Raw genomic sequence first — 25,771 nt, 5'->3', positions numbered from 1 at the left:
TATTGCCTTATTGACGTGATAGGTATCTAATGTTGGAATTTTATCAGGCCGACAAATTACGGCTCTAAATACGTGCTTAATTCAGGAAAAGTCTGTGAAGAACTCCAAGTCCAAAGCGGAACCCACCAGCATTGCATTTTGTCACCGATTTTTTTCTTCGCGTTAGCCATAGTTCCTGTTCCAAATTTACATCAACTATTGCTCGAGTCGTATCCTCTGGGCACTCTGGCGTGAAATAACAATAAATGAAAAATTTTGATGGTGTACGTACCAAATACCCATAAACGATAAGAATGCGCAAGTGGTAATAGATATGTAACATTTTAAGAAAAGGTTATGCTATGTCATGAAATACATTATCGCACGTTGGTCGATAAATGAGTCGTCCCACATAGCGCACAGCAGTGGAGGAAGAGTACAAGTTTCCTGGATAGTCATGGGGCTGAAGCACATTGACAGGAACTGACAACGATGGCGCGCAGTTTTGGTTGGCGCATTAGACCCTAAAATAATTCTTTTCCCAGCCAAATAGAATATTTCAGGGTACAATAAACTTCTCTAGTGAGTGCTTCATCATAGCACATATCGGCTGCGTTTCACACAGTTTCGCGAGCAGACACGTGATAGATATTATTACTATTCTTACTATTATTATAGTCGAACTCCTCTATAGCGTATTATTACAAATATTGTCACCGAATGGCCAAAATCTCGGCACGTGGCGGATTTTGCTTGCTGCGGACACTAAAAGGGGATTTGCAGGTAAATTTCTAATACATGGCAATAAAGTATATTAACTTTATATCGAAATGGGATGTACCATATTTTGAGGCCTACATTTGGTATAGATGGACCATTTTAATTTTTTTCAAATTTCAAGACTTCGGTTGAATAGGTTTTCACTGAAAATACTGAAACACTGCACGGTGTTTCACCCATTATCAGAAATATGATCAGTTTTGAAAAGTGCTAATGGAGTCCTTTCATTTGATATCCCACATGCCATACCGATGAAGGTTAAATACACATCCGAAATGGGGGTTAAACGATGAAAATACCAATGAGAATAATTTGTCGTGACGAGCTGGTGCATTTGTGTCGATTAACCGAGTATGCTGTTACCGACTTCTTGGGCCTTCTTTTGCAAACTAATTCCCTTCAAAAACTCGCTAGAACAACATATATCTATCAATATAATGTCTTTCATATTTTGTAAATTGATATATTCAAGGTGTTCACGTAGTCCCATCGTCTAACAACGGCCCAGGACAAGAGAGCCCGATAGACGTCTTTTTGGCTTATGATATGCTTAACGGCTAATTAGTAATGCGTTTTTTGAAAACCTCCGCCCAAATTGGTCATCTATCATCCAATATCAGCATCAGCACACATAGCCGATAATGATATAACAAAAAGTTGTCTCTATACCATAAAGGATGCAATTACCGCAGATTCCTTACAATTTCGTTCCCATTATCGAAGAAGTTTTCCTTTACGTTTCACCTCATGTTCAATGGAAAATTGTGTCTTTCCCTTTTCCTCTCAACTGAACGTGTTACCTAAATTTAACGAGCTCACAAGTCCTGCTTGTGTTCCTTGACACTCCCTACGTTCTTTTCGAACCGATGAGTATCCAGCGTCCCTTTCAATTATCAAAGGCGGTTTTAAAATCAAATCACGTTCCATTACTATAAATGAAGATCAATGGATCCAGTCCTAAGAATTGACGATTGCTACAGTCATGGCTCTACGGAATAGTTTTCCCTCTTCCTCGCTTCATCACGTTGCTTTTAGAAATCGTCTGCTATTCTGAAGGGAATGAGAAATTGTGGAAGCGTTAGTCATCCGTTCGTGCATAGACACTTGTATTAAGGAATGTTGTGCCAATATTTTTGCGATATCAAGCAATTCACATGGAAGATATTTATGATTTCTGAGTGCTGGATGCTGGAACCAATCTGCGAAGCAAGAGTGTCTGTATACAGTGGAGGCCGCTTTACTGCAATCAATTGTTACTTCAAAGTCGTTTGCATTTAACTGGGCTGCGCAATTAGCCAGAACTCGGATCAATGAAATATTGTGCAATAACCGCCCTTTATATAATTGCGTTTATCCAACAAAATGTGGATTAAAAAAAAAACGCTTAAGAATTAATGATTTTATTTTATTAGACATGAAAAACAACATAAACTTTAGTCTTTTTTTTAAAGGAACAGTAAAATTATTTATAGAAAGAGGGCAAAAGCAATAATTGAAAATTTAATTTTCGTTTATTAGAAATTCAGTGATCTTTCATCATCATCAACGGCGCAACAACCGGTATCTGGTCTAGGCCTGCCTTAATAACGAACTCCAGACACCCGGACACCAGGATTGGGATCAAGCAGTGCACTGCAGGTTAGACTGATGCCGAACATAGCTCCCTGAGGCCAACCTATCTCTCTCTGAGGATGAGCTGTCTCTCCTCTGGGACGGTGCGTGCCTTTTCAGGGGCTAAGCCCCTCGTCTACTAAGACGGTTAGTGAGTGGTGATAGCCACACCCTGTACGAGGTGACCCTATTATTAACAAAACGCTACGGATCTAGACTGGGGAGTCGAAAAACACCTCCCCCAATCCAGGGTGTCATGCGAACCGTGCCCATTGGATAGTTTGCAGTCGGGGGTAACTGACTGTATTCGAACGGAACCTCACTGATACCTGGTCGCATTAGTGAGTAAGTTAGACCTTACCGTGCTACGGGAAAACGAAAACCAAGCAAGCGGGGTCTCGTACCGCACAAAAACTAGTTAATCAGGCGGAGGCACGTCTCCGAATTACTGAGAGCCAGGTGATTACACCCAAGAAGGGAGTAGTTGGGACGTCAAGTAGTGGATCCAAGGTTAACATTCGTATACTGCGTGGACAACAGCCAACGAACACCACTGATCAAAGAGCAGGGACCAGCAAAAGCACGTCTGAAATAAATATAACAGACGTCAGGAAGGAGACAGGTCTCAGTGGCGCCGGTGTTAAATGGTACCTGCGCTATCTGAAGGAAGGCCTGAAACCAAAAGAGACCCTTAAGAAGGCTCAGGAGAGACCTAAGCCATCTCTACTGGAGCCGAGAAAGCGGGGAGCAGCAGAGATCAGACCGCATGAAGGGAATGCTCCCAAAAAATCCAAACCTGAACCCAAGGGGGGAGAAAACCCGGGCAGCTCAGGAGTGAAGGCAGGACCCAGGAAGCCCGCCATTAGCTATGCTAGTGCGGTCAAGGGCATTCCACTGACCATACTGCCAAAAAGGTTTCCCGAGCAAATACTCACTCGTGAGGAGCAGGAAATCATTGAGGACCTTGTCGTCAAGCAGTTGATCAAGGGTTGGACGTCGAAACTGGTGTTCACCGGGATACGCTTTCGACCAGGCCTTATACTGGTGGACTGTGCAACGGAAGACACCGCAGAATGGGTTAGAACCATAGTTCCTAGATTGCTAGGCTGGGAAGGGGTGGAACTGTCAACATGTGCTGGGGATGATATACCAGGAGCTCACATGGTAACAGTTTTTCTGCCAAAAGCCGCGGCAATAGAAACGGAAGACTTTATGAGCCTCCTAATTGCTCAGAATGAAGATCTCCATACCCGACTATGGAGAGTCTTCAGAAGCAAGGTGGAGGGCAAGAGTAAACTCCTCACGATCGGGGTAGATGACCGATCCCTGGAGGCAATTAAACGTCGGAGTTGCAATATCAACTACCGATTTGGCAACATACGCGTGCATGTGCACAGGGAAAAGCCGAGGAAAGATACCTCGGAGGAGACACCGGGTGGAAAACATACCGAGGTCCCTGAAGAAATCTCGAAAGCCATAGAGGCGAAAAGGACTGGATCAACCAGGGAAATAGACCTGCTGCCCAGTGAAAAGCAGAAGCTGGACGACCTAGACCTAGGACTCCTAGGGCTCAGGGTGGACAGCGATGCGCAGGAAAACGCCATGTCGGAGGAGGCGGGTGAAACTCCGACAGTAGAGAAGAGCTCCAAAAAATAACGGAGCCAAAGGCCAGCACTAAGCCCAGATAAACCTCCACCATGCGAGAGCTGCATCTGCAGTGATTGCAAGGGCAAGTTCCAAGGAGAACATTGGAATAGTGCTGGCTCAGGAGCCCTGGGTGTACCGGGGCAGATTCGCGGTCTGCAACGAGGAAGCATGCAGGTTATTTGGGACTCCTCTTGTGAAAAACCAAGAGCTTGCATAATTCTTAAATGTAATTTAAAATACATATGTCTTTCAGAGTTCTTAACCGGGGACCTTTTGGCTATCCAAGTCTCCTTAGAAGCCGGGAGGAGCACTCGACAGGCAGTTGTGGCATCGGGATACTTCCCAGGAGACCAAATCCGGGCTCCACCGGAACAAGCTGCCAAACTGAGGAAGTATTGCGAGAAGAGGGCGTTACCACTTCTTCTCGGCTGCGATGCCAACGCCCACCACGAAGTCTGGGGAAGCAGCGACACCAATCGTAGAGGTGAGTACCTTCTTGAATTTATTCTTAGCAATAGGGTAGAAATATACAACGTAGGGAACACTCCAACATTTGTGACCAGCACCAGACAGGAGGTACTAGATATAACTCTAGGAAATAACCTAATGAACGGAATGGTCAGGAATTGGAGGGTGTCGGATGAACCCTCAATGTCTGATCACAGGATAATCAGATTCGACATTGAGGGTAACTCCGAAATAGAAAGAATAATAAAGAATCCCAGGAGAACGGATTGAGAATCCAACGCAACGCAATTGAGCAACAACATTGCCCACCTTCAAGGGGGCGGTGACATCAGGAGCGAACTGGAATTAGAAACGGTGGTGGAAAACTTCAACACAATCGTCATTGACGCATATGAGGTCAGCTGTCCGGCTAAGACAGTCAAGTCATCAAGGGATGTACCATGGTGGAACAAGAACTTAGCCAGAATGAGAACAGAGGCACGAAAACTCTTTAACCGGACAAAACGAACCGGGGACTGGCAGAGGTATAAAAATGTACTGACTGCATATGGCAACGCGATCAGGGAAGTGAAACGGAACAACTTCAGGGAATTCTGTGAAGGGATCGAACAGATCACAGAAGCAACGAGGCTGTACAAAGCTGTAGCCAAAGACGGGGGAATATCCTCTGTCTGCTTGAAAAAGAAAGATGGGACATTTACCGAGAATGAGGAGGACTGGGTACGCCTGCTTCTCAGAACTCATTTCCCGGGGTCCTACCCCTCGGTGGCAGGCGACAACAATCTGCCTGAAACCCCAACAACGAATAAAAGGAGAAGGAAGGAGAACTGGAAACTAGCAAAAGAGGTATGCTCAGAAGCTAGGCTAAGATGGGCAGTGGGAACTTTTAAACCACTGAAATCTCCCCGAGTAGATGGCATTTTCCCAGCACTTATCCAGATAAGCCTAGGAATTATCTTAGAGTCTCTCTGAAGGTGGTAAGGGGGAGCATAGCACTGGGATATATACTAAGCGCATGGAGACGGGCGAAAGTGGTCTTTATTCCGAAAGCGGGTAAAAAGGATCCTTTTCACCCTAAATCTTTCAGACCAATTTGCCTAACATCGTTCGTACTCAAAACGGTGCAGAAGGTCATAGACTACTATATTAGAACTAACGTTCTAAAGCGTAATCCCCTACATCACTGTCAACACGCTTACCGGGCAGGACGGTCAACTGAAACTGCTCTGTATCAGCTGGCATAGGTACTACGGGATGCCATAGAAACAAAAGAAATTGCACTGTGCGCGTTTTTGGATATCGAAAGAGCATTCGACAACACATCGCGCGCAGAGATACAAGATGCCCTGAGTCGCAAAGGAGTGGGAAACACCCTGGCATTCTGGATGGGCAAAATGTTAGAAAGCAGGCAAATAGAGGTACCGACAGGTACAAATTCTATTATCATGAACACCACTTAAGGCTGTCCACAGGGTGGGGTACTATCGCCGCTGATGTGGAGTATGGTAGTGGATGAACTCCTGGACGTCTTAACAAATACTGGAATACAAGTCCAGGGTTCGCGGACGACATTGTTTTAATCTGTAGGGGCAAATATAAAGATACCCTATGTGATAAAATCCAAACTGGACTAAGGGTTACTAGTGCCTGGTGCAGGAAGGTGGGACTGCGGATCAACCCAGCCAAAACCACCATAGTACCATTCACTAGGAGGCGTAAGCCTGATCACCTGAGAGCCATAACATTACATGATATGGAGGTGAAACGAGAAACAGAGGTCAAATATTTGGGAATTACGCTAGACCAAAAATTACTCTGGAAGACACATGGCGGAAACACTTGTCGGAAAGCCATGAGGGCTCTGATGACTTGCAGATCCATAGCAGGAAAAAAATGGAGTTGCAGCCCGAAGATACTACTTTGGATATATACTGCAATAGTAAGGCCAGGGATACCTATGGAGCGGTAACCTGGGCAGAAAGAACCCAACTCAGCATACAAGCCAGGGAATTACATAAGCTCCAAAGGCTGGCTTGCGTGTGTATCAGTGGGGCAATGAGGACATGCCCAACGGCATCCCTGGAGGTCCTTCTGGGATTAACCCCTCCCCATCTGCACATACGATGCAGACAAGGAGATCAATATTCAGGATGGCCGGTAGTATGAGTGAGGCGGGGAGCTGCCCAAATCGGAAGAAGATTGATATTCTTTCTAGGCGGCATCCCGAATTACTGATACCGAGGGATAACATGACAACGAGGTTTCACTTCGATAAGAAGTTTGAAACACGTTGGAGTAACAAGGCTAACTGGGAGAGCGTGATGGATCCCTCACAGCAGAGGGAGCGGGTGCCGGTGTCATTGGTCCAAGGAAAATGTACTTTGAGTCAATGGGCAGGTACACTAGCATATTCCAGGCGGAAATATATGCCATAGACAAATGTGCCCCCTTTAATCTGCAAAGGAACTATAGGGGGAGAACATTGCTATTCTCACCGATAGCCAAGCAGCGATCAAGGCACTTAGGTCCAACCAGGTGAACTCTAGACTGGTATGGGAATGCCTTGAGAGACTGAATACACTCGGCTCGTCCAACAAGGTCTAGATACTTTGGGTCCAGACCATGCTGGGTTGGAAGGTAACGAGGCAGCGGATGAACTAGCCAAGAAGGGAGCAGGGACGCCTTTACACGGCCCAGAACCCTTCTGTGGAATCGGAAACGGTTCCATGACTATGAATCTAAGAAATGAAGAGGAACGGTTGAGGGAATTATACTGGGCGGGCCAACCAGGGATGGAGCAGTCCAGGGCGCTTATTGGGGGATACGAACCCATGCGCACAAAGGATTGCTTAAACCTCACCAAAAAGAACTTCCGAATCATAGTGACAATTCTCACTGGTCATTGTCGACTGAACTATCATCTAGGGAAGCTAGGGATATCTACGGACACTGCCTGCAGATTTTGTGAGGAGGAGGACGAAACCTCTATACACGTCGTGGGACAATGTCCGGCACTTATGCAAAGCAGGTCGGGGCATCTGGCAAAACACTTAATACCAGATGCAAAGCTGAAACTTCTGGAAGTGGGGAACATACTAAAGTTCCTAACGGTTATAGGCCTGCTTGAGATACTATGATCAATAGGTACACTATAAGTAAAAGGGGCACAATATTTCTTCAAGGACGCAGTGCGACTTTCCCTTAACAGAATAATAATAATAATAAATGAACAGTAAAATTATTTATAGAAAGAGGGCGAAAGTTGTGATTGAAAATTTAATTCTCGTTTATTAGAAATTCAGTGATCTTTCATCATCATCATCAACGGCGCAACAACCGGTATCTGATCTAGGCCTGCCTTAATAAGAAACTCCACACACCCGGTTTTGCGCCGATTCGATATCCCTAAAAGCTGTCTAGCGTCTCCTATCTTCATTGTTTTCGTTTGACCAGTGCGATTAGATGTTGTTCGTTCTTTTGGTTTTGGCGCTGACGTTGCCACCATGTACTTCGTCTTGCCTTCATTAATGTGCACCCCAAGATCTCGCGCCGCCTGCTCGATCTGAACATCTCGGGTTGTTCTTCCCTTGCTGTCAATATCGTCAGCATAGACCAGTAGTTGGATGAACTTGAAGAGGCTGCTGCCTCTCGCATTTACATTGGCATCGCGAATCACTTTCTTCGGGGCCAGGTTGAAGACGACGCATGATAGTTGAATGGTCTCGAGAGTGATCCTGCTGCTTTTATCTGACCTCGCACAAACCAAAACCAAGTGGCCAAGGAGAACCTCCATAGTGGTGGCACCGGGAGACACAAGTGCAAATTGGTCACGAAACATCACCAGGGGTATACTGGTACCATGGGAACCGAGATAGCCCTTGGGCTCTCATACTTTGTATGCTCAAGCGAGAAGAGACCTTCGGGCCTCGGCGTCATGTTGCATTTCAACACGGATGCCGTACTCCTTAGTTCGATCTAGGTAGGTCTTACATCCAGTATGAATGCTAAGCCATGCACTTGGTATAGACTGGTACTGTTGTTGCTTGTCTCAGCGGGGCTCTGATTGTGGTCACAAAATCAATCCGTGTCTTAAGAAGTAAGAAGTACTCACGTTAAGCCCTCAAGGACTTAACCGACCCCGCACATTGGTCGGGGTCAGCCTAGTCAGTCCTATCAATTTCGTCGGGATATCGAATTCTCTCATGGCCGTGTACAGTTTGGATTGACCACTATAAGTAATTGAATTAATATATGGTACAGGCACTGTCCAAGTCTAAAGGAGTGAAATTATTTTGCACTCCGATCATAAAAATATGCTTATCAGACCCATCGGAATCTTACATAAAAAGGACATTGTCGTTTCGATATGCCGATCTACCTCGAGAAAGTGCTTTACAGAATAGGGCTGATTTATCCGCGTTTCAGGTGCAGCCACTTTCGTATTCTCAGTGCAAGGGCAAAATATTCGCCAGCGAATTATTACCAGTTTGGCAGTAAGCCTTAGCTACTTCACCGCCCGTTTTATGAAAAGAAACATTTCCACGGAATTTCCATCTATGAAGACACCCAGAATTAGCCTCGTAACCATCAACATTGATCACAAGGATGCAATCGTTTCTTTTTCATTTTCTTCAGCCTTTGTCCCGTCCACTGGGTTGGCTGGTCGTGGTCGGTTTTGCCATTTTATTTTATCAAATGCCTGATCTAGATGCAATCTCCATGCTTTTAACTCCCCATCCAGCATATCATGCCACCGTTGTTTCGGCCGGCCTTTTGGTCGTTTCCCATCGACTTCGATGTTCAGACAACTCTTGGCAAGCGAATTCTCGTTAGCGCGAATTACATGACCATACCATCCAAGGCGTCTCCCTCGCAGTTTTTTCACAATCGGTGCAACCCCATATCAATCGCGGATATTCGCATTTCGGATATGATCAAAACGTTTCACGCCACTAGCCCAACGCAACATCTTCGAATCCATTACCGCAAGACGCCGTTAATTGTCTTTTGGTAATGGAGACGTTGGCCTTTTGGAAATGCGATCGTTCACCAACAAGTTAATATATACGTAGATTTAAATAAGTAATTGGGCTTCAAAATGATCACCAAAACAGAGCAGAAATCAGAAAACCACCAAAAAATAGTAAATAAATAAAAAGAGGTATGCATATGTGGGAGCTGCTATTATTTGTGTAACGAAGCAACTTGAGTTTTAATTTAACCGTATGACACATGCGGTGCCTCTAATTCACCTGCATTTATACGTGTTGCAATTATCAACCAGAAAAGGCTAAAAGAATGTGTGCATTTAAAGAGAATTTGCGTTTATGCGTGTTGCATTTAAGTGGGATCCACGGTATTAGAATTTTTATTGTCTGAAAGCAAATTGACTTTGATTTGCAAATAATATAATAAAATCAGGCCTGCTCTGAACACTGGTCGACAATGTTTGTCCTCTCTATGTTGGTACGACTCCATCTACGCTACGTAACACGGCCACAAACTGCACTGCCTGTCAAAATATCTTTATATGGTTTTGTAAGCAGCAATACACACTTAAGCGACACTGCGCGACGCGACGCGGCCGAGTTGCTACATTTTGCAGTGCCGCGTGTCATTTCCATACAATGAACTCAGTTGACTGCGATTTTTCAGTTTTGGTTTGTTTCAAAATGTCAATATATGTAGTTGTTTGTAGTTGGCTGGCGCACTAGAGCGATATAGGCATGGCGTGATGCGGCAATTGTACTGAATGTAGTGCCGCGTCGCGTAGCGTAAATGGGGTCGCACCAAATCATACCAGAAGAGAAAATGAAATATCAAAATAATAACCAATACGAAATTTTTGAATAAAGTCATCCTTCAACACTTTCAAAAAGTCAAAGTAAACCTCACAAAATAAAAAAAAACTCCAAAAGGCCTCCTAAAGCGGTTTCCCCCCTAAAGCGAAGACCTTTTAGGTGCTCCAAAAATCTAATTTTTTTTTAATCGATATGTACCATATATCGCCTTAGAATATTTTGCCAAAGTTTTGAAAGCTAATTATCAAGATGGTGAAAGATATGTACGCTTGTCAATTACGCCTAAAGACCCCGCATGTGCCGACTACTGGTGCGAGCGCCGTAAGACCGAGGCTACTAATACCTCGTAATCTTTCAACCACCCACCACGTTTAGGAGGAAATGTCCAAAACAACAATGAATCGTTTAACGCCAGGAAGGAACAATATTAATGCTGTCGGTATCGCTGAATTAAACCATTCGACACCAGTGCAAGCCGTTTGTCCACTACATGGATGGCATACGATTAGAGTGCGTGGACCGACGTCACAATAATAACACGAAGGAAGCGCGAAGTGCACGTAGGGCGCCAGAACTCACACAAAATGAGTATTTTGTGGAAACAGAGGGTTAGCTCTACGAACCTGGTGGAACTGATGAACATCACATTTCAGTACGTTTCTTTTTCTTGACAGTAAATTTTAAAAGCCGATTTCAAGAACCTATTTTCGCAAGATTCCTAAGAAACTAGTAGCAAACGAATTTGCTTTATGCACTAATCTTTTTAAAGGGTATAAAAACTACTTTATATGAATTATAATCTTTTAAAACTAAACATTTTTGGACCATTTCGAATTCAAATTTGTGTTTTTTTTTAACTTTTGTAGTTCATTTTCGAATTTCGCGAGGATGCTAATTCATCGACAACAAAAAAACTTTCTTGTTCTTAAGGTTTTCCGTAAAACAAAACTTTTGCTTTATTTATTCTGCCTGTCTGCCACATGGACTTTTCTCAGAAACGGTTATAGCGATTGATGCCAAATTTAAAGGAATGATTGGAACTGTGAACATTCACGCATATAGAAAGTTACATCGTTCTACGTCGAATTTTTTTTTTTTGGGTATCAAATGAAAGGTTAGTACTTTCCGATGTCGGTCTTAGTTTTGACATTTGTTGGAAAGCTGGGCAGTGCGGGGAATCGAAATTGATCATTTCTTTCACGGACCCATTCTCAGAAACTACCCAATCGAAAAATCTGAAAAAATGAGGAGTCTGCCACTTTGTGGTACCTAGGCTCCGAAATACCCTCAATACCGATATATTTTCAAATAAAGTGAATAATAGTATAATACTAGAATTTTTAGTAGTTGGCCGTAATACCGCCTAAAGTTCATCCTAGAATCATGAAATTGCAGCAATGTAGACTATAATACAAAATATATGATTCTATCAAGTTTGGTCGAAATCGCACTATTACTAACGAAGTTATATTAATTCAGAATTATGGCTTCTATCCAAATTCAAGACTTTTAATGTCAATATCATCCGAAAATTGACGTTCTCACGTAATATATGCATATATTACGCGCTACGTACCAATGGGACAAATGTCCACTCAAATATATTTATACAAGAAATTAATAAGGTCATCATACCAGTTTCCGGTTTCCCGGCTAATTCAATATTTGAAGACAAATTATACTAATTTTAACGAATTCATAGTAACGGGTAGAGTATGGTAAAGCTAAGATTAGAAACGCTCGAAACACTATCGCACGAGCGAAGCATCTTAAGCGCCATAAATTGTAGAGAAAACCGCCTCTTATAGAAAAGCTAAACTGGCCAGAATGAACTTTCCTGAAAGCTAGTTGCGTTGAAAGAAAAAATGTGTTGTGTAATTTTTATGGACGAAAATAAGTTCGGCCCAATGGCTTCAATTATCATTTCAATGGTTTAAAGAAGGAAACAAAAATTTCGAGCAGGAAACAGCCTAGTGCGGAAGTATTGATTTATGCTAATAGACACAAAGAGCAGTCAAAAATTCAATTTTTAACTTGAAAGCAAAGCAGCTCTCGATATGTGCAAATCCTTCTTGAGAAGTTTAAGGGAAAACCCTCCAATAATTGTTTGCGAAACAGCTGAATAACTACATTGGATAAAATTGCATATTGACATTGATGTTCAAATGTAAACACAGAATTTTGTTTATAAAGACAAATTGCGACTACAGTGCTCAAACTTGGCCCCTCTAATCTGCACTGTGGAATACCCTGCTCGTTAAAAATCAATTGACCCCTATTTTTGAAAAAGCCATTCACACAAAAAATTTGATCTAGAAAGCACGTATTGATAAAAACGGACCTCATATGCGTCACACTAGTTGTTCAAAATTATTAAATGTGAAGATGTTCACCTAAAATAGATACAAACAATTCGGAACACCGTAAGCTGAAATATTCTGGTATAAAGGTTTTGTGGTCATCTTATGTAAGGAACTTCAACGCACATTTTTCTATCCCTATCAAGCTACAAATCCAACATATATTTTCATATTTTTCCAAACTACAAAACATACGTACATATAACAACCATAGATATTATTACTCACCCTAAATAAGCAATCTGCCTATTTCCTAATACTGTACATTTATATACACGTATATAACTCCTACCTATATTTCCGATTTACTTCTTGCACAAAAGCATACATATGTACATATATTAAATACGGCAAACTTCATTAACACGCATATACTATACACCTACGTACACACATGTCTGTCTGGAGTAATTGATATTCATATACAAATAACTAAAAAACTAAAACAAAATAATTCTTTGCCACCCCATTCATAAGAACTCATTTTGTTATAGTATTGATGAATTGATATGTGATGACGTCATACGGGTTGTAGAAGGCACGAAATTCACAAAAAATGGCAAATTTTCACCCCCTATAACTTTATTAAGAATAGTTGGATTTTTTCAAACTTGACCAAATTGTGCATTATGTTCTCCATTACACCCTCGGAACCGGATGTATTTTGAGGCCTAGATTTCGTACAGATGCACCCCTGCGATTTTTTCCAGATTTTTCGGTTGCGTAGGTTCTAAGAACGAGACCTGTTACACTTTTTGGGGTCATATTTTGAGCCCTCAATCCCCTATGTTTCACCCACTATCAAATATGGAGCCAATTTTGAAAAATGCTAATTGATACGTTTGATTTGATACCCACATTCTGTGAAAACAAATTTTGATCTCCCCATTCACATGTATGGGGAGCCTCCCCTTAAACTTGACACAAAATGGTGCCACTTGCTGTATGTGAAGGGAACAGCAGATCACACACTCTTACCAATTTTCGTGACAATCGGTCATTTCCGAATAAATCCGGTATGACAGACAGGCAGACACCGACCCGATTCTAAGAAGGTTTTGTTTCACACAAAAAATTAAAAATGCGACGCTACAGCTACTCAACCCCTTAAAAAGCCATTCACAAAAAAAATTTGATCTGGAAAACACATATTGATAAAAACTGACCTCATATGCTTCACACTAATAGTTCAACATTATTAAATGTGAAGATATTCCCCTAAAATAGATACAAACAATTCGGAACACCAGAAGCTGAAACCTGAAGCTGAAAAGGTTTTGTGCTCATCTTGTGTAAGAAATTCCCTGTGCACGTTCCGCCATTCATACATGGCTAAAAATCAACCACAAATAACTACAACTCCGCTTCCGCTTCATATGCTTTCAGTTTATGTGATCGTGACGTCATACACGTCTTAGATTGCGATAAATTCACGTGAAATACAAAGTTTTGATCTTCTATAACATAATAGTTGTATTTTTTTCAAAATTTCAAAAATTGTGTATAACGTTATTACTTATGATGGTACCAATTTTGTACTACTAGGACTTCTAGGAACTTAAGGGAACCCTTTACAAGTTAATAATAGCATACTATTATATTCCAGAAATTTACTTGAAAACCCACCTTAAGGTTATTTCAGGAGCACAACCGCTCATAATATATGGCATGGTACTGACAAGTTCTTGGCAACCGTATTATAATTAACAAAGTTCTAGCACATTAAAATAGTACTTCTCATGTGTCAATGGCCATACAATAATAACTACACACAACGCTACACCACAAATCAATACATTACAACATTAATTACTGAAACGAGCCCAGCCCCTGGAAATTAGCCCGCTGCACATAGGTTTATCATTTTTGGTATCAAAAATCTGGACAAAATTATTTTATGTTCTAAACCTATTTATGGCAGTACAATTGACTAAATGGCTGAATTGAAGCTAACATAGCAACATAGCATTCAAATAAAATGACAAATAACAAACACATTTATTTTACATTTTAAATAAAAAACAAGTCGGGAAACCAGAAGCTGGGCGCTTCAGGTATGAAACGTTTTAGTTGCCTCTTCTGTGAGTATATTTGGGTGTAGTACTATCCCATTTGTACGTAGCCTGTTATGTATATGCATTTAGCATGTCTGACTACCCACTTTAATGCAGCAGCACTTATGTCCTACCAGATGAATTCCAAATTCCATTCTTAGAAGCTACCCACCCGAAAAATTCTGAAAAAAAATCATCATCTATACGGTGTCCAAGTCTCAAAATAACCTCCACATCGATATCTGCTTAAATTAAGTTAGTAATAGTATTTTTACTATGTTTTTGGGAATTTGATTAGATGCACCCCTTTGATCCAAGAGTTATAAAAATTTGCAGTAATATGAATTATAGTATGATGCGTGATATCCCCATGTTTGAGCAAAAACGTACTATTACTGATAAATTTATACTAACTCAAAGTTGCCTTTTCTGTGTAAATTTAATGCAACCCAAAGTACCAAGTATCAACATCACACTAAAGTGAATAATCTGACATGCTCAATGCATATACATATATACATTACGGGCTACGTACACGCCCTTTTACATGTATGGGGACCCCCCCTAAATCTCAATGTAGGAGGATATTACTCACTGCATGTCTGGGGGTCCACAGTTCCTACCTTCTCACCAAATTTGGTGTTAATCGGTATAGCCGTTTATGAGAAAAATGCCTGTGACAGACAGACAGACAGACGGATAGACAGACAGAGAGACAGACATTGAACCGATTTAATAAGGTTTTGTTTTACAAGTCCAAGACAGTTCTCTCACCGCGCACGTATCCGCTGCTCTTCAGCTTTTATTCTTCTTACCCAAGTACCGTTTACCATACACTCATCCTATATAATTGATATTAAAATACAAATAATTGTTTTAATTTTTTTCTTTTGTTTGAGCTCCAGTAATAAGTTTATAACTAATCTGATTATGGCATCAACCTACGATTTTCGAAAAAAAAACACTTAACGCTCTCAACGAATCACTCAATTAATGGTAATTGTAGATCACAATCTTATCCCGTAAAAATGAAGTCTATCATTGGATTTTATTAGCCTGTAGCATGGATGGTATAAGTATAAGTATCCATTGCAACACCAAACTGTTTCCAAGTGTAGTTTAAAATCAGTGGCGAAGGTCACTTATCAAGAATGCATTGCACTTACATAAATGGTAAGTGGCCAGATACACATTAAGATATTATGTTATCAGATGAAGACATAGCGGCGCTGGAAATAAACTCCCGAAAACCACTTTCAGTGCATATTTCACAACTCTCAAATGGATTTTGCGTTAAAATATACTCGTATTGATGTGCGTGTCCTTAATCAGATGATAAATGCAGCTGTTACCGAAAATAAATCGGTTGGCTGGAAATCCTTCTGGATGCACTGGATTCCTTGTCTACATACGTTCAATTTCACAAACGTGCTTTTCGTACAGAGCGATGCACTCTATAACCCTAAATACAAGGGAAATGGCATTTTTTTTAACTACACACACATGGATATCCCGGCTTACAATAGATATTAGAAATATCTTTACACCCTAAAAAGAAGTAATTTATATGAGCAGCCGTTTTAATTAACCAAATCATTGCAACTAACTCCAGAAGTTAGATCGCTCCGGAATTACCAATTGAATTGCTGCACTACTTCGGGATAACCAGCAAAATCATATAGACATTCACATTTTGCTGGGATGTATGACTATCAAAAGTTCAAAAACCTGCACAAAGAATAAATGATAAATGAATTTCAGGGACCATCTGCCAGCATTGGAACATATACAAGACAAGGTAAAGGGACAAGAAAAGATATGTTGGTTGGCCTTTTTGATGGAACTGATCATCATCTTTTACTTTCAGCAATTCTCTATTTCTGCATACAAGTATAGACAAACACACGACATATGAATTGCAAGACCATGGATTACACGTTCGGAGGGTGATGCCTGGTTCCTTTGTATCAGATGTGAATTTCAGATGTGGAATAAAACAAGTCGGGAAACCGGAAGCTGGACGCTTCAGATACGAAAGGTTTTGTGTATTTCTTAGTACGTAGCACGTAATATATTCATATATTATGTGAGAGTATCCACTTTCGGGTAATATTGACATTCATAGTCTTCAATTTTCGAAGAAGCAGCAAATTTGAGGTATTATAACTTTGTTAGTAATAGTGCGATTTCCACCAAACTTGGTGAGATAACGCTCTATATTATAGCCTATATGGCTGTACAATTTCATGATACTAGGATAAACTTAAGGGGGGTTTCTAACCAATTACAAAAAATTGCAGTAATATACTATTATTAACTTTATTTAAACAGATATCGGCATGGAAGGTATTTCGGAGCCCAGGCACCATATAGTGGCAGCCTCCTGATTTTTTTCAGATTTTTCGGTTTGGTAGTTTCTGAGAATGGCCCTCTTAAAGAAGTGATCACTTTCAACCTCCCGCGCTCCCCACTCTTCCAACGAATGTCAAAACTAAGATCGGCTTTGAAAAGTACTAGTCGGGACCTTTAATTTGATACCCCACATGACAATATTTGGTGAAAAAAAATTTTACACCCCCCTTTTGCATGTAATTCACTGTATGCGTGAGCGTTCACAGTTCCCACCTTTCTACCAAATTTGATGTTAATCGCTATAACCGCCTCCGAGAAAAATGCGTGTGACGGACAAACAGACAGACAGACGGCCAGTCAGATAGACAGACAGTAAACCGATTTTAATAACGTTTTGTGTTTACACAAAATCTTAAAAAGGGCTAGGGAGAATTAGATTCTTCTTGAATGGAATTTTAATATTTCACTCGAATTTCAATTATTCTCGTTAATTATGACGTCAGCATCTTATTTGTATGGCTTAGAATGCTGTTAATTAGCACGAAATTGATAAGTTTGAACTACTATAACTTTCCCACTAATAGTTGGATTTTCATGAAACCTGGCATGTGTATGCACGAGGCTGTCCTCTATGTCGGTGCAAAATTTAGTACACCTAGGATGAGCTTAAGGGCAGTTTTTTAGTCAATTTCTAAAAGTTGATAATATACTATTAGTAAATATTTTGAGCAGATACCGTAATGGGACATCTCTCGAAGATTAGATTTCGCATAAGTGTTTTACACAAAACCTTAAAAAGGGCTGCAGATAAATAGATTCTTCATAAATGTGACTTTAGTATTCCACGCGAATGTCAATTATTCCGGGTAATTATGACGTCAGCATGTGATTTGCATGGCTTTGGAAGCGGTAAATTCGCGCGAAATTGCCAAGTTTGGACTGCTATAACTTTGGCGTTAATTGCCAGATTTCTACGAAATTTTGCATGTGTATACAAAATATTGTCCTCCATGCTGGTACAAAATTCCGAAGTCCTAGAATGAATTTAAGGGGGGTTTTTCAGTAAATTTCTATAAAGTAGTAATATACGTCGTAGCGGAAGGTCGCGGTTCAAATCTCGCTGGGGGCGGAGGAATTTGTTATCGTGCCTGGATGTCGGACACAGTCGACTCAGCTGTGAATGAGTACCTGAGTCAAATCAGGGTAATAATCTCGGGCAAGCGCAATGCTGACCACATTGCCTTCCACAGTGTACTGTGGTGTACCGTTACGGTCTTGAATGAAGTGCTCTAACACACTTCAAGGCCTTGATCCAATATGGATTGTTGCGCCAACGATTATTATTATTAGTAATATACTATTAGTAAGTTTATTTGAGCAGATATCGGAATGGGACATATTTTGAGGCTTGGATTTCATCTAGACGCACCACCCTGATTTTTCTCGGATTTTTAGGTTGGGTAGTTTCCGAAAATGAGTCCTGTCTCACTTCAAGTGCGTACATTTTAACTCTTTACTCACGCACTTTGCAATTTATGCCAAAACTAATATCAGTTTCGGAAAGTGCAAATCGAGACCTTTCATTTGATACCCTACGCAACAATATTCGGTGAAAAAATTTTTGAATCCCCCCTTTGCATGTATGGGGGCCCCCCTTTAAACTCCACCTAAATTGCGTGGGATTTCATAGTTCCCATCTGTCCACCAAATTTCGTTCGAATCGGTTTACCCGTTTTGGAGAAAAATGCGTGTGACAGACAGACATTGAATCGATTTTAATAAGGTTTTGTTTTACACAAAACCTTAAAAAATATGTATGAAAGCTGCAGAATAAATCAAATATGTCTTTGGTGTACATGTTCTACCAGAAATCTGTAATGTATACTATCCCTACAAAGTATTGGCAAATTTATATTTTTTCAGATCTTCAGTACACTTATCATACAATTTGATTTCATTTTTAAAATTCAACTAGTTACATTTTATCAATAATTGTTAATGTAACGAACACAATCGAACATTTTTCTCGGCCATAGGTTTCTTCCATAGGACTCGAGGCGTTATCAAATCACCATTTACATACCTTGTCAAGCCAAATTTCGAAGTTCGTCACGTCGAAAACACCTACCTTCCAATTAATTCTCGTTGGGTGCAACATCATTTCGGTCGCGATTGCTCTCATTTCCGACGTGATCATAAGGTATTATACTACTGATTTAGCATTTTCGTTCTCCACGCAAGGTAACGTACATTAAAAATAGGTAAATTCAAAATAAATTCGAAGAAAATGTCGATGGTGATAATAAGGCTTGAGACCCTTTCAGAGGACTATAACATATTCAGCGATAATAATGAGATGACACAATTGCTGCTGAGCCGCTACCGCTTGTTTTCATCAGAGAAGGTAACCTTATTTGCGATAAAGCACATACACATATGTAAATTGATCGTACGTATATTTCCCGTTTACTTTGTGCACAAAGCTATACATATGTACTCGTTCATATGCAATACGTATATTGGATACCAATAATAAACTAAACACCTACCTACCCGCAAACTTTATTAGCATATACATGCAGACATATATCTGCCTCGAGTAATTGATACTCACATAGAAATGACTAAATGGAGAAAATAAGGTTCCAATTGGTATTGACGAAAGTCGGACAACAAAAGTGAGAGGACCATGTTTTGCTCGCAGCATTCACTAGCAGTGGCCACAGAAGAGCATGAAGATCAAAAGCGAATCCAGAGTATCGGCAAATAATTTTGATCAGATGATTGCCAATCCGAAATTATTTCGACAATTCCTCACCAACCTTATCTCGTCCCTAGGAGCAGGGTGCCTTCTGCCCTTCAATATTTCGACCAATTATTTGTCTTCCCATATACAAGGTCTTCACCTGCTTTGCGTTGAAATGCATCATCGCTGTAATGTGGGCCTTTGGATGTTGCCTTCAGCCCATCCTTAGGTTGATCGCCCCTTGGTCCGGTAGGGCGGGAAGAAGAACTATATATATACACCTCCAGGCAGATACCACTTAAACAAATTTCTTCCAAAAGTATCAGTATTTTCAAGAGTAACTCAGCCAGCATTCCACTAAAAACAAAGTATGTAAAAGATCCGAACAAGTCAAATGAATTACTGGAAACGAAACATCAAAGCTTCAGGGAAGCCTTAATGAACATTGCGAATCCTGAACGAGAACAGAACAGATATACATATGTAAATTCACATTAAATGTTTCTTGCGAAGAAAATTTCAGTGGGTTTGTTTATTCTCAGTATCTTTGCAGGAGTTAAACTCAGGCTCCTAAAATATCCTACACAACCACTTGAAATTCTAAAGAGCGTCGATGTACCAAACACTACCATCAAAGAAAAATTGAATCATTGAAAAATTTATAGATGAGTATGCTGTCAGTGTTTCCCTATGCGAAGTTTCGAAAGAACTAAACAAGCTTTTCTCACTCATTCGTTCATTGAATTAGTTCAACAATCGCACACACAAATTCTACATCAAATCTCCGCATATGTATTGTTCAACATCTGGGATAAACGAAATGTGGAATGTGGTTTGGTAATTCTCTTGAGAATAAAACCCTTCAAGCGCACTGAATATAAAACGATTTCCTTTTCTGTGGCATTCAACGAATGGTCTTGACAATTGGAAGTAAAAATTACTGTAGAAATGACTGCTTAAGTGACCTTTTCGGAATCGATAATTGATCGAGTTGATTCTATACCGAAACACAATAGGCACAACGTCCCCCTTCATAACCCATATGCCAAAAATACGGGTATGTGCAAATCTTTTATAAATTTTCAATATAATTGAATATTTGACGGGTACGTATGCCACATTTCAAGCATTCCATGAAGCTTTCAAATTGCTTAAAGCAAACCTTCTAACCTCAACTTTATTCATTGGAACTCGAAAAAGAAAGAAATTCTATATATTATTTCGCTTCCATGTGTACCAAAGCATGAACAAGTGTCGGCCTCTGCTTAACGTTTACTTAATATCAAGAAAGCATCATAAACAGGAAGTGAAAACCAACAAAATGGAGAAAAACCAACCTCGCCTCGCTTATATATCAAATTAACTCTTGTCTCTTTTCAGGGACTTTGTTGTTTTTATTTTTATGCCTAATTTAATTCTGCATGAGAGCCACGTTGTGTGCAACAATCACTGTAGCGAGCACAACATACTTTCCACACAAGCCTTATCCTTTTAGGGAAGAAGCAGAATTCGCGCACTGTTCATTCGGGAGAAAGACAAGGCCAAGAGAAATAACGGAAAAAGAACACCGAAAGAATAATAAAATCGATATAACGAAAACAAGTTACAAAGTAATCCGATGAATGAGGTTGAAGAGTTTGTGTGGGGGTGACGGCACATTGCGCCGATGTAGCACAATCCCTTTTGTAGGAAGCTTCATGATAATATGAACGATAAAATGCAAAACCCATAAGAGCATAGATCCAGCAAAAAGGCAGAGCCTTAAAGAACGCGAATAAGGATCTACAATGACGTTCATGATTAAATGTACATACATTTATTGTAAATCAAATAGCTTATTAGATACTGTTGCCATAAAGCAAAATCAAGTAAGTATCATACGATTATAATATTTAAAAAATGCAGCCCGTGCAACACGACAGTAAGCGGTCAAAAAAGAAATTCCACATTCCTTTCACTAATCAATCACATGTACTATGCTTGTCAATGATTCAAGTGTTAGCTTTAACCTGGCAATGGAAAAACATTTGAGGTGCAATTGATGTAGATAATATTAGTATACAGCAGGAAATTTTCGGATAAAAAGGATTGTAAAAGACACATCAAACCAAGACTAAACGCTACAAAAAAATCGTGAACCATTGCTTATAGAATCGCCTTCCGCCAGCAAGATATCAAAGCATTGACACTTTAGTTACGACAGCTACGCAACAATCTGACATGCCGTCTAATTGTTAGCTAATATGTATGCCCAACACCATGCATTGTATTTTGGAACATGTTGTGAAAAGTGTTTCCATTCTTAACCAGCTCCAGCAATATGAGTTAGAAGTGACCTTGCCAGGCATTTCTTAATGAAACTTCTAAGCGTAACAATCTAAGCACAACAAATTCATACCATGGCATAACCATGCATTTTGTAATAGTAGTCTCCTTTGCAATTAAATGTTACTGTATTGGGATCGTTTCTCAATTCCGATTGAGCCTGCCGTGAGCGGAAATTGCAGCAGCTCTGAAACTAGACGATTTTGCTGGAAGGTTTATAATTCATACACCATGTTATTGAAATGCTATGATAGTCCTTGAAAAGGAAGCTTATTTTCAAAGGTTGTCAAATCGTTCGTTCGGGTTTCTGATGTTTGCCTCTTGAAGGAGAATCTCTCATTCGGCTATACTTTCAGCCCAACTCTTATTCTCTCTCTTGAAGTAGAGGCTCTGATTCATTCTAGTTGCAGTCGCGAGTCTCTTTCTTCAGACATTTCAGCAGCGTGCCAGTAGAACGCAGTTGCCGTGCACGTATGATTAGTTTTCCAATGTTCGACTTTCCAGGTGGCGCTTCCAAAATTTATTAATTTTATTTATCATTATCTGTCATGACGACTGGTTGAAAGTTTTTTAAGTTGATATGCTGCAGCGCCATTTAGTGGCGAGCCTGGAAAACGTGTAAAGGATCAAAATATTTTCCATGCAATAATACAGATATATGTATATACCAATTTTCATGTCAATCGGTTTACCGTTTCGCAACCGAAAAATATAAAAAAAAAATTATGACGGTCGCACCCTTGTGCCGATCATCAATCAACGTTTCATAACACCATAATTATCTAGATCTTCTAGAAAATTCGTACCTGATTTTTTAATGACGATTAAGCCTGGCCTCTTAATCCTGTGGTCAATCCACGTTCCTTTACTGATAGGTACATAGCACGTGGACTTTTTATCGAAAAATAAAATTTATATGAAAGCCCAACTTCAATCCTAGTCGAAAAACTACCTACTGCTTTCTATTCAATATAATATTAAATAAACCGCTTGACAAAATAACGAAACTTGTCGCGCAACAGTCGCAATGCAATTCAAATCATTTTGCACATATAATTATGAAGCATCCGCGTCTTTGCGACAGGCGCAGTCCCTCATTCCCCTTCTCCAGAGGCAATCTAAAGGAAACGAAGAAAGGAAGAAAAGGAAGGAAAGGCAATCTAAAAAAAGGGATCTTCTAATGCGCAATACTCTCCCCTTCTCTTCCATTTTAACACCCATCACCTTTCTCAGTATACTTCTCCCAATTTCCTCTTTCCCTCCTCCGACATTCATTTACATTAACGATTTAAAATTGTAAAAATCAATCATTTTATTTATCAAAACCCACAATTTGCTACCTCTAACAATCAGGTGAAAGTTAACACTAAAGCCATTCATGACACAGCCCTCCGTAACACCTATATATATATATAAGAGGGAAACGGATGCCACAATAACCGCAGTCAACGGGGCCCCGATTCCTAGGTTTTGCCGAAATTTCAACGCAGAACAGCTTGGTCCTTTTAACTTCTCTACTTTAAGTAGTTTCAAACGTAGGATAAGATTTTTGCTTTCTCCTCCTCCTGAGGACAATAATTAATTGGATTTTATTCTGTTTGTTGTGCAAAAAAAGTCGGAACGGCTGGTTTGACGATGAATGTAAACTAGAAACGGAACGAAAGAATGCCGCATACCGAGTAATCTTGCATTCTCAAAGTACGCGGACACGCGCAGTGATTTATAACGACCTCCGTCGACCGAAGAAGCGGCTTTACAGACCGAAAAGGGAAGCCTGGGAGAACCAACAGATCAGTGAATTTGACAATTACAGGGTGCGGTTGCTCCGATGCAGAAGTTTTACCAACAAGTCAGCAGGATTAAACCTTATACATCTCGATGCCCATCCTGCCGAGAAAAAGAGGGAAATCTGATATCCGACACAATGGGCGTATTGGAGCGATGGGTTGAGTATTTTGATCAACTACTCAACAAACAGAACGTGAGTTGAAGGTGCCGCCAACTGAAGACGACGGACAAATACTGCCATCAGCGAGTATAGAAGAAACGGTCCATGCAATTCATCGGCTTAAAAATCATAAGTCGCCAGGAGCCGATGGAATTACAGCCGAATGGATTAAATGTTAAGGCGACCAATTACACCATGCGGTTCATCAACTTATGCTCAAGGTGTGAGACAGCGAATCAATGCCTGACGACTGGCAACGAGCCGTTGTCTGTCCCATACAAAAAAATTATAGAGGTATCACATTGCTGACTACCATCTATAAGATATTCCCTGCTATCTCGCTAGGTCGGATAGCCCCATATGCTCTGAACATCATCGGCCCATACCAAAGAGGTTTCTCTCCAGGTAAATCAGCAATAGGTCAGATTTTCTCTCTGCGAAGACACAGACAGATTTTCTCTCTGCGAAGAGACAGACAGATTTTCGGCACTGCCATGATATTCAAACCTGTGAACTCATTTTGCCAAGAATGTCTTCAAAGTTTTTAGGATACGAACTACCTATGCTAAGCTCACTTTTACGTCCTTTTTATAAAATTCCAGAAATACCACTCCTAAGCATTTCTGGTGTTTGGTGCTCATTTTCTTTAAATCGTCAACTTTTTCTGAATTCGGATTGGACTGAAATGAAAATGAAGTTGGGCTCTTGCCTTCATGCTAGAGAATTTAAATCATGCTTGCTTAAACTCTCTTTATAAACAAGGAAATAATGGCTTACACATTTTAATGATTATATTACAAGTGAAGGAAGCTGGACTCTTCGTGCATAAAGACTTTGTTCTCTGATCTCTTGAAACTCTATTAATAATGGTAGGAATTCCATAAGAACTGTAGAGCATTATGCCCTATATTATTACATACGCTTATGTCCTCCTGATGGTATTGTGTGAAACAAAACCTTATTCAAAACGATTCAATGTCTGTCCGTTTGTGTCACATGCGACTTACTCAAAAACGGCTAAAGCTATTGTCACGAAATTTGCTGACAGCATGTGGCATTGTTTTGCGTTGGACTTAAAGGGAGGCTTTCTACACAAGGGAGATGTAAAATTAAAGTTAATAATAGCATATTACCATATTTTATAAATTTATCCGAAAAGTTCGTTCTAGGGCATCAATAGAAGAGATAATCTAACATATAATTCTGGAAAGTTTAAAGGAAATTTAACTATTATTGACAAATTTATGGAAGGTCAAAGTTTCGAATTTGACATGAATTTATTGTACTCCAAGGCATGTATAATATCATCATTATATAGAGTAAACTCGCATAAACGCGGGGCGCATGGCAACTTTTTAGTTTTCCTTTTTTTGGTTCTTTTAAGTTATTTGTACATCAGTACTAATTACTCGAGACAAACATATGTCAATAGTTCGGGGACAGTGTCCAATCCAGATGAATTTACGCACTTATGTACGTACATATGCATGCTTTGGCGGATGAAGTAAAGCGGAAATACTCAGATGCGTGCGATCACTTTAGGTAGACACAGAATGTACGTGCATATGTACGCATCAGTAAGCGATAATAAGCAATGTTTTGTTTGTTTAGAATGGAGATAATATTCAATTTAAAAATTTGGAGATATATGAAGGAATATTTTTAACTTTTAGCTCCTCCTCCCATAGAAAGTCCCTCAC

At 40.2% G+C, this 25,771-nt stretch overlaps 1 protein-coding gene across 3 annotated transcripts in view; it reads right to left on the bottom strand.

Moving 5' to 3' along the window:
* The window catches only part of LOC119646124 (E3 ubiquitin-protein ligase TRIM9), a 169,019-nt gene that overhangs the window by 125,868 nt on the left and 17,380 nt on the right, over positions 1–25,771 (bottom strand). The gene's annotated exons all lie outside the window — the stretch shown is intronic.

The sequence above is a fragment of the Hermetia illucens genome, chromosome 1, assembly GCF_905115235.1.
Source record: "Hermetia illucens chromosome 1, iHerIll2.2.curated.20191125, whole genome shotgun sequence".
Lineage (NCBI taxonomy): Eukaryota > Metazoa > Arthropoda > Insecta > Diptera > Stratiomyidae > Hermetia > Hermetia illucens.
Note: the sequence above shows the minus strand (reverse complement) of the source record. Positions and strands in the feature narration are given on the sequence as shown.